The sequence below is a fragment of the Ictidomys tridecemlineatus genome, chromosome Y (genome assembly GCF_052094955.1).
Source record: "Ictidomys tridecemlineatus isolate mIctTri1 chromosome Y, mIctTri1.hap1, whole genome shotgun sequence".
In the NCBI taxonomy this organism is placed as follows: domain Eukaryota; kingdom Metazoa; phylum Chordata; class Mammalia; order Rodentia; family Sciuridae; genus Ictidomys; species Ictidomys tridecemlineatus.
This window is the reverse complement of record NC_135494.1, coordinates 19,711,866-19,727,910: the sequence shown is the minus strand read 5'-3', so window position 1 is coordinate 19,727,910 and position 16,045 is coordinate 19,711,866. Positions and strand designations below refer to the sequence as shown.

General features: G+C 45.5%; 1 pseudogene; it reads right to left on the bottom strand.

Moving 5' to 3' along the window:
- Positions 1 to 15,336, bottom strand: part of LOC144371858 (acyl-coenzyme A oxidase-like protein) — a 199,913-nt pseudogene extending 184,577 nt beyond the window's left edge.
- Between the last annotated feature and the right edge of the window lie 709 nt (positions 15,337 to 16,045).

Below are 16,045 nucleotides of genomic sequence, written 5' to 3'. Positions count from 1 at the left end.
GATGAGGAAGAGGAGGGGGAGAAAGGAGGGGGAAGAAGAGGCTTGTGCAGCAGGACCACTTGGAGGGAGCTGGCCGCTGACTGCAAGGACAGAGGACTCATGGGCACAGACGCTGGCTGGCCCGCGGGTCAGCATTCTGGCCCCTCCTAGGCACATGCCCCAGTGATTCTCTAGGGGGCCCTTCTCCCCTGGAATAAATCCAAATGGTTTGTGGGTGATGCTGACCCCGTCCCCAGCTTTAGGAAGAGTCTGTAGCTCAGGACTGGCTGATGGTGGATCATGCCCCTGGCAATAAGGATGGCCTCAGGGATGGCCCTATGACCTGGATGGGTCCATCCAAGGTTCCTCCGGGGGAAAGGAGCTGTTACCTGGAGGGACAGAGTCCTGGTGCTGCTGGTGGCCAGGTTGCCGTGAGCTGGCCAACACACAGGGGATGAGGAGAGGGAGGAGGTGGCCCAGAGGTCCCGCGCACCCCGCCTGAAGCCAGCTGCCCCTAGGGCCCAGCAAGGCCCTCTTTGTTCAGGCAAGTCTAGAGTGGGTGTTAGTCTGGGATTCTTGACACCTGGATGAGCTGCCTGCAGCCCACACACATGGGCAGCCTGGATGAACACCATCAGCTCTATGACAATGACACTAATCTCAGCTCTATGGGATGTGACTTCATCAACTCTAAGCCAACACCAGCTAAAACACTCTTGACACTGGGACAGCAAACTTCACAAATCCCATTCGATGTGGAAAGTGCCCTTCATCTGGAGAACCCCAGTGTCCTGGGAAGAGGCTTACTGCCCTGGCTGCTCAACACACTTCCCTACAGGATCACGGAGGGCACTCGGCATGACCCTGCTGTTGCCAGCTTAGGGAAATGACATCAAGGGTTGCATGTATTTTTCCCTAAGCCATCTTAGAAGTAAAGTTTTACAAAATATATTTTACTCAAACAACAAGAAGTTTAATCTTCCACCCCTAAATCTGGATGGTAGTTGACCCAGTTTTCACAGTGTTATTCCTCTTCTAGGTTTAATCCTTCCTCGTCTTGAGGAAGGAGAATCACAGTGTTGCCGCTGCATGTTGAAAGCTTCCATTCTCTAGCTATAGGAGGAGCCCCGGCTGTCAGTTTTCAGAGAACAACACCAGTAAACAGAGGAGGCATCTGAGAGACCCCATCCACACTATGGATCCGAGTGTGGGGTTCTCCTTCACAAAAGGTACATTCTGTGAATGGCGGGCAACCAGACCAAGCTTGGATCCCCTGGTGGGGTCTAAAAGGTGATTCCTGCCTCCCAGCCTCCCGCAGGAGCTGTGGGGGAGGGGAGAGGCATGGCCAGCCAGCTGAGCCAGTAGAAAGGTGGCAGGGGGTCCCTAGGGAGAGAACCAGAGGGATCAGGACAGACACAGGAGACAAAGCTGAGGGCAGTGTTTGGTGGGAAAAGGAAAGACAGGACTCTGGGAGATCCCTGGTCTTTAGCCAGAGTCACCAGGGGGTGGAGGCCCACCAACTGTAGTGAGTGGCTTAGAGAAGGAGCCTGGAGGAGCTGGGAGGAGATTTTGAGGCCGGCATCCATCCAAAGTGCCCCTAAGTGGAAGTGTGTCCGGGCTGCCATCACCGCCTGGTGTCCTGCCCCAGCAGACCTCAAGGGACAGGATGCTGAGAGGTCCATCTCCTCTGAGAGAGACTGGGGCAAGCAGTAGCAAGGAGATTAAGAGGTGCCTAACGAAGGCCCTAGTCCCCACATGTGCCCAGAGGGCCTGTTCAGAATGCCCCAATCGGTCCTCTCAAACCTGGAGAAGGAAAGGACTCTGCATCTGGTGCCGGGGGTTGGGGGATGACCACAGAGTGTCCAGCAAGGGCTGGCAGGAGCCTCTGAAGGACACAGTGGAGCCACCTAAGAACTGAGAGCTGCGGGAGGACACGACCAAGGGGCCAAGGGGTGGGCCTAGCAGGCCTCTGACCCCCAGGTGGGGACGAGAAGGAAACTGGGACCAGTCAGAGCAGAGACACGTGTGGGTTCCTCCTCAGTCCAATCACAGAGTTCCTCCCAGGACCACTGCTGTGGAGGCTGCCAGCCACATCTCAGGGGTCTCAGTCCCCACCACTCATCAAGCTCCTGTGACAGGCCAGCCTGGTAGCATTATTGATTTAGATCTGTACGAAGCCTGTGGATGGGCCACAGCGGCACCATCTTTACAGAAGGACAGCTAAGGTACATGCACAGTAGGAATGCCTGGACCATGACCAGCAAGTCCTAGACACAAGGCGTGCACCTTTGTTGTCTGGCTGCTCCCTTGCCACAGGGAGCCCTGGAGGTCCATCATATGCTCAGGAAGCTTGCCGAGCCAGGGCTGTGACAGGCCAGGCCCCTCCTACCCAGCATCATGACAGCTGGTCTCCTGGAGGGCCTCTGGAGCCTTCAGGGACTTTTCGTCTCATGTGGGATGCACTGAAGCACAGAAAATGGCTTTTGAGACAACAGTGACCCCAGAAAGAATAGTGTTTGGACCAAATTATGTGCCCCCGAATTCCTATTTTGGATCATTGCCCCCAGTGCTATGGTACTTGGGGCCTTAGTGATAGACAAAGTCTAACCCTCGCGGGGGCTAGTGCCCATGTGAGAAGAGGAAGAGAGACCAGAGCCTGTCTCCTCATCATGCACACACAGAAGGAGGAGGGCACCCTGCGCACCACAAGAGCCCTCACCAGGACACGCCATGCAGCAGCCTGGTCTTGGGCTTTCCAGAAATGTGGGAAAACATGTCTTGTGGCTTAAGCCCTGGTTCATGGCACCTTGTTAGGGCAGCCCAGCAGACTGACAGAGAGCTCGGCGATGGAGAGTAGAGAGCAGAGGAGAGCCGACGTGCAGCCAGGGAGGAAGCATTAGGCTCCTTCGGGCCTCGGAGGCCCCGGGTACATCCACGTGCTTGGTGGAGGGCCATGGAGCGGCTCCTGAGCTGGCACGGGGAATGCAGAGCCCCCCGTGAAGATAGCCATTGTCCCTGGCACCTCTCTGGCCTTTCTAGCCCTTTGCTCTTGGTGGCTCTGAGCCAGCCCCAGCCCTGCCAGCACTGGGATGCGTGAGCAGAACTGTGTTTGTCCAGAGCGCTCAGGGCAACACAGAGCCTCTGCAGGAACACAGACTGGGCGAGGCCCAGCTCCAGGAGTGCAGATGACTTTTGTGAGTTGATGGTGACACCAGGTTGACAGCCAGCTCGTATAAAAAGCAAGGGCTGCCAGCTGCTCTTGGGCTGGTGGGAACCCCTGATCCACCCAGAGCTCACGAAAGCTGTTCCCAGCCCAGTACAAGCCCTCCTGGGCAAGCTCTCTGCCACCTGCAGGAACAGAACAGAGCCTCTGCTTCCAGGCCAGACTCAGGGCAGGGTGCACAGGTTTCTCCCACTATCTAGGACTCCAAGTTCAGGAAGCGATCTCCCACAGTGACTGATGTGTGGGGAATCAGTGGTGTTGATAGTAACTATTGCTAACTAAGTCATCTTTATGGTGATAAAATACTGTAAAGCTTTTAGCCACTTTTAGTGTACAGTTCAGTGACATTGAGTCCCTTCACAATGCTGTGCAACCATTACATTTCCAGAACTTCTCATCATCCCAGAAGGAAACTCCGGACCCAAACAGCAGTAACTTCGAGGTCCATGTCACTTCATCTCCCTCCACCATGGCATTCCCTTCCCACACCCAGGATTATGGGGAAGTTTATCCTATCATTTCATCACTAAATGTTTTTTATGCATCTGTAAAAGATAAAGACTTTTTAAAAACAGCTCTAAAACCATTATCCCTCCTAAAAATATCACACAGGTCCTCTGACATCACCTGAAGTGCACTCCTCAAACTTTCCCAGCTGACGCGTGCTATTCCTTTGCAGTTTGCCGCTTGAGCCAGGATCTAAGCAGGGGCCACAGGCAGCCCTTTGTTGCAAGGTCTCAGGTCTGACCCCTGCTCATTCCAATACTCCCTGTACAACTCTGTCCCTGAGCTCACTGCAAGACCACAAGGGGGTCGGGAGGGGTAACGGGGTGGGTAGCACAGGAACCCCCAGGATGGGACCATGAGCCTGGACTGGGATCCTCAGCATTTTTGAGAGGAGGAGCTGTTTGTTGTCTCTTGGTCGACTGCCCTTCTCTCTGAAAGCCACAGCCGTTCCATCCAGGAGGGAAGAATCACAGGGAGGCCAGCCTCTCCCCAAAAGGGCTGATGGTGGACCCCTCCCCACAGATCAGCATGCACAGATTTCTTTGTTTTCCATTCTCACCCCTAGAAAATGCCCATGTGGAACTGAAATAACCGCCATCTTGGACTCACCACCAAGCAACCTGGCTTCCTGCCCCATCATCTATCTTCAGGTTCTTTGTCCAGGAGACAAATCTTTCCCCTGGAGACAAAAGGACCAGGTGTCTGGACAAGGGAATTTGTTTTCAGACCCAACAGTGGCCAGAGGGGAAAGGTGGGGCCATGGGATTAAGCCTCTGTTGGGATTCAAGGAGCCACGCAGGGCTACGGAGGTCCCTCTACCTGAGCTAGTCCATTCATCACCCTTGGTGAGCTCCTCACAAAGCAGTGAGATGTTATTTTATGGCCATGGGATTGGCAAAAAAGGAGAAGCCTAAGGATTCCAGGTGTGGAGAGGATGTGGACCCTGGGATTGGAGTGTATGCTCTTGACAGGGCTGAGTTGATGCAATAATACTGACATGACCTCTAGTGTCAGGCATTCCTCTAACTAGCAAGTCCATGCCTAGTTAAATAGCTAAAGGAAGCCTGTGCCAATGTTCAACGCCAGACATGCACAAGAGTATTCACAGTGGCATTTTTCACAAAAGGTGATGAGACTGTTTTCATAAAATTAAGATCCATGAAAATAACTCATTGCTACAACCAGGATAAAGCGATAGGAAAAGAAAAGCAGAGGAAACCAGATCGGGCGCGCTGGCTAAAGGGGAAGGCAGGCTGCCGGGCCTGAGAGCTCACCTTAGGTATCATCGCTAAGGTCCATCCCAATGTTGCAACTCACTGTTCTTCTTAAGTAAAAAAAAAAAAAATTAAATATTTTATTTTGAAAATTAAAACTGTATTTTGAAATTATAATGTTTATAGAAAGTTACAAAATTACTAGATCATGTGAAACCTGTATCCCCCAATGGTGACATCTGTGTAGCCATAATACAAACATAAAACTGGTAAATTGACATTGGTACAATTCTGTTTAATGAGGATACAGACCTTAGTTTTCACATACACATTTGTGTGTGTGTAAATCTGTGTGTGTGTGTAGTTCTATGCAACTTGACACCATAAATAGATTCAGTAACCACTAGTGTCAGGAATGCCTGACACTAGAGGCCATGTAAGTATTATTGCATCAACTCAACCTTGTGTGTAGTTCTATGCAACTTGACACCATAAATAGATTCAGTAACCACTCTGCAATCAATCTATAGAGCTGTCTCAGGGGTAGCACCACCAAGATTCTTTGTAATGATGAGATCCATGAAAATAACTCATTGCTACAACCAGGATAAAGCGATAGGAAAAGAAAAGCAGAGGAAACCAGATCGGGCGCGCTGGCTAAAGGAGAAGGCAGGCTGCCGGGCCTGAGAGCTCACCTTCACACTGGTGGCCAGGTCGGCCATGGAGAGCACCTCCCCGATGACAAGGCCCCGACTGACAAAATTCTTCGTCTTCTCTGCCTGCAAACATGATAGAACCAATATCAAGGTTTCCTTGTAGTTTGACCTTGAAATCCCCATTATTATAATATGTGCATGTTATGTTGGGGGAGGGGGTGCGTTCTGGGGATTGAACTCGGGGGCCCTCCATCACTGAGACACATCCCCAGCCCGATTCTGTGTTTTGTTTAGAGGCAGAGTCTCACTGAGTTGCTTAGCATCTTGCTGTTGCTGAGGCTGGCTTTGAACTCAGGCTCTTCCTGCCTCCACCTCCCAAGGCTCTGGGACTACTGGCCTGTGCCACCGCACCTGGCCTGCATGTTACTTTTGCAATAAAACACAATAAAAGTCATTGTTTAAGAAGCAACCCCACACTCCACTGCAGCAAACGTTTTCCTCTTGTTTCCATGGAGCCATTAGTTTCTGAGAACAAGTATGTAGGGCTCACACACTCTTTTCTTTCATAGAAGCAAGTCCACCACGCCTGCACTGGTGACAGACACCCCTTGCTTGGGCTTTGCTTGGGCTCTTCTTGGCCTTAGCCAGGCTTGGCCCTGGCCTGGCCTGCCAGAGTTCCCTCAGCAGAGCAGGCACCCCAGGATGCACACCCAGGTGACTATGTCCATATGGAAACAGAGGTCTGAAAAGGCTGGGGAACATTCTGGACTAAGGTAAAGCAATATTCTTTGCTTTCTTAACCAGAGGCCATTTCTGGGCTTTGAGGCATTAAAACCATGAGGTCCTGGTCTCGCTTCACTGCCCTCTTCTCTTGCACAGTGGGTGAGCTTGCTCCTCTGCCAGCAGGAAATGAGAGGGGCCAAGCCCCCATTGCTGGTACATTTTAACAATTCAGAGGCAACCAGCACTTCCTGAGAAGGGGGAGACGCCATGAATGGACAAAATCTAACTGCCCATTGTTGGAATGAATGCCCTTTGTCCTCATTGACCAGTCCTTCTGAGACCCAGCCACAACACCATACCTGCGTGTATGTACGTCTACTACAGTCATGCACATGTGTGCATACACATATGTTGTGCATCCACATTTACATAAGCGTGCATGCCTACCTGTGCATGGGTTGTAAACATGTACACCTATGTATGTGTGTGCGTGTGGAGATAACTGTGAATGTGTGTGTGTCTGTTCCTGGGTGTGCACACGTGCCTGTGTGCACAGTGACTCTCTACTATCAGGATAACAGCCAGCCTCCCTGGATGGCTTTGTCTCCACACTGGCATAAGCTCTCTCCCCAAATGCACTCTGTTTCCTCTCCCGTTGGTTTTTATGTTTCTCTCAAGCGTTATTAATTTTATCAAACAGCAACTGTCAAGATTTATGACTCGTATCATGGCTCTGACCCAATGCATCTTGTATTGATTATTTCCTAAAATAACTCCAGGCTGCAGCATATACCATTGCACGATTCCAGCTTGGGCTCACACTGGAGATTCGGTTACTAGTAAATAATACAAAATAACCATTGCAGATATCTGCAGATTTCTCAGAGGGCCCAAGTATCCTTTGTTGCACAGATCCTTATGGCAGTCCTAACCCCAGGTAGGAGATGGAAAAGCTCAGGCTCAAGGAAGCAAGTGACTTGTCTAACCAGTGGCACCTGGCAGGTGACAGAGCCAGGATCAGAAACCAGACTGACCAGGTTCCTCATCCAGATACCTCCCCACCCCTCACTGTCCTCATCATTAAGTACTCCAGGTGGCTGGGCCTCCTCACAAATCAACTCCAATTTTGCACCACCAACCCTGTCCCCAGAGAGCACCTAAGGTCAACCTGCTGGGTGTCCTAGATAACTTCCTGAGAGTCGTCCTCTGCAGCGGACTTTCCTTTGCCTTAAGCCACCTACTCTACTCAAACTTAAACCCTCAGGAGTGTCTAAGTCTCTCAGAATTGACTGTCTAAGTCTCTCAGAATCGCCAACAGTTCACAGTTTTCTTCATATTTCATTCTCCTAATGTATACTGTCAATTGTCGAAGTATAATTTTGTCATCAGTGGTATTCAAAACTGTGGTCATTTTTACTCACCAGTATGAAATAAATTGCAAACACATTTGCTGAAGAATCAGCCCAAACTTGGCCATCTTTGAGCATCATAAATTGTTTATGCTGATTACTGATGGGAAATGCCAACAGGAGTGGACTGTTAATTCTGTGATGTTGACCTAAGCATGCATTTGGACTGGTCCATTTTCAAGAAGTCAAACCAGAGTTCCAAACCTGAGACTAGGCTTCATTTGACAGACTGCCTGACTGGTATAGATTTTTTAAATCTTCTCCATACATAATTTCTCTCTTTTCTTCTTTCATTTCTGATTGGCTAGTTGTTCATAATTAAAGAATGTTCAATATTGACAAGTTTCTCTCTCATTGAACTGGCACCACTAACTGAATTACTTATACTTGTCATAATCAATCAATAATCAACCTGTTTTTGTCTGCATCCATTCTTGCAGCATTTCTTTTGTATCAATGCTGCCTTCATTTACACTTGCTACATTCAGTCCAAACCCAATCTCCATGTCATCATGTAAATTGGTAGCAATTTTAAATGATAATAATTCTATAAATATATGGGTAGACTACTCAAGCTTATATTTCATCCGAAATTACAGCCCATGCTATTTATACTTTTGCTTAATAAATTCAGACTCAAACAGAAGGAAGATCAAGTTTTTCCTTAAGTACTGCTCTTCAGAGCACTCAATGTAGCAGAACTCTGTGATTTAGTATTCTGTTACAAAATCTGCAAAAATTTTGGTTTTCTAAACCCCCAGAGTCCCTAAAAGACATATATACTTCCTCAGTGAAAACCAATGTGATTCGGAACTGGTTGGGTGTGGTGATCTGAGCTGCCTTCCTCTGATGTCAGAAGTCCCCGTGGATCCCTTTGGGTGGGCAGCCTGGGTTAAGTGCCCAGCCAAGAGTCCTGAGCAGAGTTTTCTTATCTTCATTTTTTAATATGAGTCTCCAAACTGGCATACTTGCTTCTCCTAATTTCTGTTTCAATTTTTAGTTATAGCTTTAGTCTTACTGAATCTATGTCCTTTGTGAGAATGATCCTCAAATAATTTTATAAAGAGAAAAAAGAGTAAAATGCACAGATTAGTGGGTTTCAGGATTCAGGGGAGGCTCTTGCTTTCTGAACTCATCATCTCTAACCCTCCACAAGATTCTAAGCCTCCTCTCCCCATGGCCATCTTGTGCCTGGACTATTATAACAGCCTCCCAGCTGGACTCTGCCCCCACCCTGCCCCAAATATCAGGCACTAGGATCTTTCATTATTGTTGCTGTTGTTGTTATTGTAAAATTTTCATCTAGATACAAGCCTTGCTAAATAAATAAACTGCTGATATTTTTCCTATATTGCAGTTGTCTTTTTATTTCTTTAATGATTTCTTTTGATGGGTATCAGCTTTTAATTCTTAATGAAAGTCAATTTGTCACTTTTCGGCTTGTGCATATTTGATGTTTTTCACAGAAGGAGTCTTCTCTAATGGACCTAGCCTGTCCTAAATTCACAATGACATTTTCCTTTGTTCTTCTACAAATATTGTAATTTTGGAATTTGTGCTTAGGCAGATAATACACCCCAAGTACTATTGTGTATAGTGTGAGTAAGGGATAAAGGGTATCTTTCTGCTACATTTTTTCTATATGCTTAACTAGTTGTTCCAATACCATTTATTACAAAGACATTTCTTACCCCATAGAGACAATAGTTACCCCATAAACTAATCATAAATATTTGAGTTACTTTCAAGGACTCTCCATGTCTGTTCCCTTGATCTCTTTGTCTATCCAAATCAATACCATATACTTTTGAGTCTCTTTGTATTAGGTTTTGAAATCATGTAATGAGAGTCTTCCAACTTTGTCCTGTGTCAGAATTAGTTCAAATATCCTAGGTCCTTTGCATTTCCACAGGTTGTTGGAAAAATCTGTAAATTCTGATGATGGCATTGTAGTCGTTTTAAAATCAGCATCATGTTGTGTCTCTTTCCTCCCTCCATCCTCCATGATGAAAATCTCCACTGACCTCATATGCCATTGCAAGAAATCTAAGCCTGTCAGCGTGGCCTCCACATCTGACCCTTGTCCCCTGGTGGATTCTGGGCGTCACAGGTAGAGTGTCTCCATGCACAGAGTTCTGGGAGCATTTGGAAGCAAAGGCAGTAGCCATGTTCTTCTCCTGAGGGGCTTGTGACTATTCCAGGAAAACCCAGTACAAGACTAGTAAGAGGTGGCATTCCTGTGGCTCTGTCTAAGGGTCCTTTTCATTTTGTAACAACATTTGGAAAATGCTATATGTCAGCATTCTGACATATAGCATTTTCCAAATTCTCATCTCAAATTTAATATCTCTTTTCTTAGCAACATATGCTTCCTACCAAATACCTAACTACTTGGGAAACTTTTCTAATTATTAGTGTAATCACAGGATTGATTTGAAAAGCATATAAAGTCATTATTATATTGACAGCATCTAATAGTGAATATATCCTATTGATATGACCAGTTTGATGTGTGAGTTTAATTTTTTTTAGTTAGTGTGAAACCTACAGCATTTTCCATTAATTTTAATGCCATAAGAAAATGTTGTCCCAGTTATTATTTCCCTTTGTGAAATATGAATTATGGCTATTTAAGAACTGTTTGGTCAGGCGATGTCACCGGGAGTCACCCAGCACTCATATGTGCCCAAGCACAGTCTGAACATTCACTTGTGACATGCCTTCACGCCTCTCCTCAGCACTTCAAGGTAAATGCTGTCAGCCTCCACAATTCACAGAGGAAGAAACTGAGAACTGGAGAAGTGAGAAATGTGCCTCAGGCCACAGCCTCTCAGCTCTTGCTCTTGAGCTACTTCTCTCTCTAGGCACTACCTGGGCCTGGAAACTGGAGGGTCACATTTACTTTTGGATTTACCAGGGGATTTAGTGGGATACTGGGTGCCAAATGCCTGCCAGCCCTGTTTTACTTCTCTGGCTCCTTCCCAGTCTCCTCTCTGGTCCTTCTCACCACCAGACAAGCTCAGTCCTCGAGCCTCCTCTCCTCCATCACCACACACAACTTGGGGACCCACCCAGCCTCACAGCTCTAACTCACCTCTATGCCCTTGACCTCCCACGCTCCTCAAGCTGTTTGTTGGTCACATCCCAGAGCTAACTCCTGACTTAACCTCAGATCTGCTTGGATGGCTGCCGTAGTCTGGCTGGGCACAAATAACCGGGAGGTCACGAGCCACTTGTAGGTTCAAACAGGAACTAACTTTATTCGAGAACTCAACGGGAACTCAACGGGGATTCCGTAAGAACTCAATGGGAACTCCATGAGAACTCAAAAGTAGCGGACACCCCAGGTAGCAGGAGCCGCCTTATTGCCGGACAGCAGAGGTTTATATACACAACTGAATACACAGCTTGTTTCAATTTAGCATCATCAGTTACAGCAATCAATCATTATCTTAATAATTATACACAGCTTAACTTAATTATCATCATCTTAATGGCTCACTGGCGCTACCCCTCAACGACTCCTTCTTGCAAAATGCCAGGCACCATCTTGACTTGGTTGTGGCTCTCAACAGATGGCCCCACTTTGGGGGACAATACCCTGTCCTTCTAGTTGCTCAGACAAAACCCCACGGAACCAACGTGCCGTTCTTCTCTCCCACTCTCTCACATCCATCACTCAACAGATCCCACTGCTTTTCCTTTTTTTTAATATTTTTTTTAAAGAGAGAGTGAGAGAGGAGAGAGATAAAGAGAGAATTTTTTAATATTTATTTCTTAGTTCTTGGCGGACACAACATCTTTGTTGGTATGTGGTGCTGAGGATCGAACCCGGGCCGCACGCATGCCAGGCGAGCGCGCTACCGCTTGAGCCATATCCCCAGCCCCCCCACTGCTTTTCCTTCAGCAGCCTCTAACTCAGCCACGTCCATCACCCTGACTGGCCAGTCTAGTCCCAGCCAGTACCACCTTGGTCCTAGGTGACTGAAAAACCCTCTCAACTCATCTTTGTGTGCAGACCTGCTCTCATAGAGTCAGCAGAAGCCAAGGGATCCTGGAGAAATGTCAAATCATATCCTGCTCCACCGGGTCCCTCCAAGCCTCCCATTTCAGCCACTTCAAAGAAACCTCTTATAAAGCACCTCAAGTTCCAGCTCCCCACCACCTCCCAGGTCCATCACCCCCTACTCTGCTCCCACCACAGTGCCCTGTTGCTCCATTAACAAGCCCAGGACCCTCCCGCCTGCCCTCAGGCCCTCATATCTGTTGTTCCCTCCGCCTGGATGCTATTCCCATGACACCCACCTAGTTCACTCCCCATCCCCTTAGGCATCTTCACCTAACCATGGAGCACCTCCGTCTCTCCAACTCTCCCAGCACCTCTAGATTCTTGATTTTTTAAAAATGTTTTCAACATATACATAACATAAAATTTATTATTTCCATCTATTGTTTTCAGTTCCAGGAATTAAACCCAGAAGGGACAGAATTCTACCACTGAGCTACGACCCCAGCCCTTTTTTTTTTTTTTTTTAAAGACAGGGTCTTACTAAGTTGTTGAGACTGGCCTTCAACATGCAATCCTCCTGCCTTAGCCTCCTGAGTAGTTGGGATTACAGGTGTGTACTACACTCCACTTATTTCAACCATTTTGAGCATACAGTTCTGTGGTGCTAAGTACACCATGAACTTTTTCATCTTCCCACACTGAAACTCTGCACCCATTAAACAATAACTCTCCATTCTCATTTCCCCTCAGAACCTGGAAATGGCCTCTTCGCTTTCTATCCCATGAATTTGACGACTGTAGATATTTCAAACAGATAGAATCCTACAGCATTCGTCCTCTTGTGACTAGCTTATTGACCTTAGTATAAGGTCTTCAAGATTCATCCATGTTGTAGCAGGCATCAAATTTTTCTTCTTCTTTAGGCCAAACAATGTCCACTGTAGGTCTGTATATACACCATATTCAGTTCATCCATGCATCTGTTGATAGACAATTCTGTTGTTTCTATCTTTGGGCCATTGTGAATAATGCTACTGTTAACATGGTAATACAAATATCTGTTTGAGTCCCTAATTTTATTCTTTGGGATATGTACCAATAAATGGAATGTCTAGGTCATCAGCAATTCAGCATTTAATTGTTTAAGGAAATGCCACATTGTCTTGCCCAGAGGCTACACTGTTTATAGTTCCACCAAGGCACTGGCAATGTGCCAGGGTCCCAGTTAGCCACATCCTCTCCAACCCTTGCTGGCCGCTGCTGCTGCTGCTATTGCTTCCTTACACTGCCGTCCTAATGGGTGTGGGTGGTATCTCCTCGTGGTCATCATTTATATTTCCCTAATGATCTGTGATGTTGAGCACTGTTTCGTGTGTTTATTGGTCGTTTGTACATCTGCCCTGCAGGAATCTCTCTTCAAGTCCTTTGACTGTTTTTAAATCTGGTTATTTATTGTTGTTGCCCTTGTTGAGTTGTAGGGGTTCTTCAATATACTCCAGACATCAATCCTTTATGGGATGTCTGATTTGCAAACATTGTCTTTTCACTCTGTTAGACTGTTTTGTGTGGCTATCACACAATACCGGAGCCTGGGTAATTCATTAAGAACAGAGACTTAGTTGTTACAGTACTGGAGACTGGGAGGCCCAAAGTTCAAGGGTTCACATCAAGAAAACATCTTCTTGCTGTATCATCCCATGGTGGAAGGTGGAAGGCAGAAGGACAAAAGAGCATGTGGGATGTGGAGGTAGCCAAACTCATTTTATCCGGAACCCACTGACTGCCTTAACCCACTTAATCATTATGCTGGGGCTTAAGTTTCCAACACATGAACTTTGAGGATACATTCAAACCACGGCCCCTTTGACACACAAGTTTCTAACTATGATGTAGTCCAATTCATGTTTTAGACAAATTTTTATTAAATTTTTTTCTAAAATTGTTTAAAATAAGTTTATCTTTAAAAACATGTTTTTGTTTCTATCAAAGAAACCACTGCCACACCCAATGGGTTTTTTGTAATAGTTTATTAGCTTTAGTCTAACATTTAAGTCTTTAATATATTATTTTTTGTTTTGGTTGTCAATGGACCTTTATTTTTATTTATTTATATGTGATGTTGAGAATTGAACCCAGTGCCTCACACATGCTAGGCAAGTGTGCTACCACTGAACCACAACCTTAGCCCACATAATCTATTTTTTAAATATTTACTTTTTAGTTATAGGTGAACACAATATCTTTATTTTTATTCTATGTGGTGCTGAAGATCAAACCCAGTGCCTCACAAATGCTAGGCAAGCATCTCTGAGCCCCAGCCCCAGCCCAAATCTTTAATCTATTTTAAGTTAATTTTTGTATATGGAGCATACACCATTACAATTGTCCCAGCACCATTTGTTGATAATATTTCCTTTCTTTATTGAATGGTCTTGGCACCCTTCTCAGAAGTGATCAACCACATATGTAAAGCTTTTTTTCTGGTGTTCTTTAACTATTCCATTGTTCTATATTTTTGTGTTTATGTCAGTACCTTATTGTTTCAATTACTATAGCTTTGTAGTAAGTTTTGGAGGTTCCACTATTTGAAGTGTGGAAACTCTAAATTGTTTTTCTTTTTGAGGACTGTTTTGTTTCTTCAGGGTCCCTTAAGATTCCAGAAGAATTTTAGAATTTAGGATGGATTTTTCTATTTCTGGAAAAAAAATATTGCACTGACTCTGTTGTTTACAGACATCTTAACAATAGTATCTTCTAATCTATGAACATGGGATGCCTCTCTATTTGTTTGTGTCTTGTTCAATTACTTCACCAATATTTTATAGTTCTCAATATATAAGGCTTTCTTCTCATTTGTTAAGTTTGTCCCTCGGTATTTTATTCTTTTTGAGCTACTATAAATATAATTGTTTTCAATTTCCTTTCAATAGTTCATCATTAGTACATAGAAATTCAACTTATTTCTGTATGTTGATTTTTATCCTGCGCATTTCATGAATTCATTTATTAGTTCTAGAAGGGTCTTTTTTTTAATTATTGGGCTCTTCTATATATAAGAACATATATCATCTGACAACAGAGAAAACTTACTTTATTCTTTCTAATTTATTATATTTGATTTTTATCCACAGTATCTATCACTGATATGCCATAAATGTATTGTTTATTAGTTTATTGTCTGTCTCTTCCCCCACAAAAATGTAAGTTCCCCAAGGACAGGTATTTTTGCCTGCATTTTTCAGTGTCCTTTGAACAATGCCTGACTCATGTAAGAGCTCAATAAATATTTGTAAAATTAATGAATCGCTTCACCTGGCACATAGAAAGGACATAGAGGATGATAAGCAAATGATATTATTGACATAATATTTCACTGCAAGAGTGATAATTAAGCCTTAAAAATAAAATATTTAATTGTGCAGAATAATTGCAGTGTCAAAGAATAAATAACACCACAATTCCAGCTGCACTGGAGTCCTTGGGAAGGTCCTAAATCACTCCTCACTCCTTGGTGTGTCCTTTTAAGTAATCTCTTTGGCCATCACAGATGACAACACAGTTTGGTTGCCAATCTACACAGAGGGACTTCTATAAACAGGCCACTCCATCCTGTCATCTCCACTCAAATCCTTCAAGTATCCCATGGGGACAGAGCTGGCCTGGCCAGAGTCATGGCCAAGTGGCCAATGTCCAAGTTTTTAGAGCTGGAGCTGGGACAGAGACTTCTGCCAAAGGCAGCAAATAGGACCAAGATCTAGGGCAGCCTGTCACAGCCCACTAGGAAAAGTCTGGGTTCCAGGACAAACAGAAGCCAGAGGGCCAAGGAGGAAGCCAAGGCCAGGGCGACAGAGCCAAGAGCTGAGTAAGCAGGTCAAGACCAGAACGGAGCTCGGGTTGGGAGGAGGTATGCATGGCCAGGTCTGCAGGGTCAGTGGGGGCTGGCGCTGGTATCTGTGAGCAATATGGTGGGGGCTGGTGGGACGGGCTGCCATGAATGACCAGTGACAGACAGGTGTCCTCAGACTCGTGGCATGTTTCCTGATCAGCTAAGTTTCTGCAATACAATGAAAGCTCAAATTTAAATGGTTCCTGGGAAAAGTTATTTCTTTTCTCAGAGATTAATCAGGAAAGCTTTTGGTGGTAAGCTGACCTTAGAATATTATTCCACCTTTGATCTGATCACCTACCTGATGCCTCTTTAAATATCTAAGTATTAAAAAAAATTCTGAGATTATCTAAAATTCTGTTCAAATATAGATAATTACAATAAGTATAATACACACACACACACACACACACACACACACACACACACCAATCTTCTG